Source organism: Alligator sinensis, unplaced genomic scaffold (genome assembly GCF_000455745.1).
Source record: "Alligator sinensis unplaced genomic scaffold, ASM45574v1 scaffold1030_1, whole genome shotgun sequence".
Taxonomy (NCBI): domain Eukaryota; kingdom Metazoa; phylum Chordata; order Crocodylia; family Alligatoridae; genus Alligator; species Alligator sinensis.
In genome coordinates, this window is record NW_005842592.1 from 385521 (window position 1) to 387622 (window position 2102).

Here is a 2102-nt window from a genome sequence, read left to right on the forward strand (position 1 = left end):
TTAAAAAAAAAAAATCTGAGTGAATAAGACCCCACATCCAAACATACTGATACTTCAGGGTGTTCAGCATCTGCATTGAATTAGCTGCTTGAGCCAATCTTGAGACAAGAGCATCCTGAATTATTAGGCTTCACCACACTCCTCATTGACTAACTCCCAAAAGACACCCAGTGCAGATGGAGTAATGACATTCAACAACTCCCACCAAGCAGGATCCACCAGAAGTCAACAGAAATAGAGGGAATGATTTCTGTGAGCCAAGGAACCAGAAATCATTCCCATAAAGTTGCTCCTCCCATACAGTGAGGTCCATCAGTGCAATTGGCAGACCCTAAACCATTCCTAAAGGAGCCTTTTCTCCAAATGACATAATCACATCATGATGAATCTGCCTTGATTTGCTCAGGAGAGCTATTGTAGAATCATAAAAGTAAGTTTATTAGGTCATCACGTCCATGCTCCCTGCCAAAGCAGATTGCTAACTTGAGTGTAGCCGTCATTGCTTTTTTTTCCCCCCCGGTCTAGTTTTAAAATAACAGAGAGGCTCCCACAGCTTCTCAGGGGGTGAATATTTCACAGGCTAATAGGCCTCACCCATAAGGAGTGACTTCTGATATTCAGCTTTGAAATCCCTTCATCCCAGGGGTCCAACTGCACATGACTGTTGGTAAAATGAGTCATTCCTTCCCCTCGGCCTCTGAACTCAGTAGAAGGCAAAGAATGGGTACATTACACTCTAGGAGGAAACATTTTTCTAAATAAGAGGAGAAGACCAGGATACTAAACCCCAGGAACAACATTTGTACAGAGTTAATTAAAAAATGACCCAGAGCTAGTAAATTCACATTTCACGGTCAGTCCTCTCTCTTCCCTTTGCGTGTGCCAGCAGGCTGCCTTCTTTCTGCACAGCAGTGCAAGCACCAGCCTCAGCTTGGAATTTCCTGGCCTTTGTCAGTTTATCCAATGGAGTTTTCCTCTCCTTCACATCCGCTCCCACTTCCCCCTTCTCCCCCCAAGTCAGGTCTGCACAGTAGATGGACCTCTGTGATTGGAGAGAGGATATGTTGTAGTTTGAAGTACTCGGGGGCTCTAAGTGCTGTCAGACGTGACTCCTGATAGTTCACAGATTCTCTCTTTTGTTGCAGCTTATTCATGTAGTGCCAACTGGATTTTTCCCCTCCTGAAACATTCCTTTGACTTAAAATGACTAGCTTTTTTTTGGCAAAGGCAGGTTAAAGAATCCAAGGAGGAAAACAAATTGGAGCGTTCAAAGCTGTGTGCTGCTTGCTTTGTTTCTTGGAGAACTTTCTCCCCTAAAATATAGTTCTAATTTCCCTTTCTTTCATGTCATGCCATAACAGTTAGGCAGGGGCATTTCTGAGCCAGCAGTGTACTTCTTATTACAGTTGTGCCTAAATGGTCCAACTGGGATCAGAGCCCTCTTGTACTAGGCAAAGGTCTGTGAGGTTGTCATGGGATGAGGTCCCCAGGTATGGCCATGATGCCCCTAGAGCTCCATGACCATACCAGTCTTGCCCAACAGGCACCTTTTTCCTCACCTGCCACATCTTGTTGGTCATTATAATAAATAGGGAGGCTGCCCTTGAGTTTGTGTTTGGACATGGTCCTGATGGACCCCACTGAACCCTGTGGGTTCTTGGACCCCTTTTGGGTCCTGCTCCAAATGGTTGCCTCACAGGACACCCTCAGCCTTACAGGCTAGATGCATGGCTCCAAAACTATGCCTTTACCACACCCCAAGCCTTGCAGATGGTATTTAAGTGTTGCCTCTCCACAGCCCTGTCTCTGCACCTGCACTGGCCCTGGGCTCTCCACACTGTAGTGGGCCCCCAATAGCCTCAGCCTAGTCCCTAGGTTTAAATAACAACAGAAAGCACAAGCCCCTGGGCTACAACACAACCACAACATAGGGTCCATATTCTAGCCCCTTTTAGAAGACAAGCTTCTCTCTCAAGCTACTGAGCCTCCCCCAGTACCTATGAGCTCATATAACCCCTTAACCCTACGAGAAGCAGAACAGGCAGCCAAGTATCTTCTGTTAGCTTCCCCTGTAAGAGCTCTTTGCCTCTTTACTTCTTCCA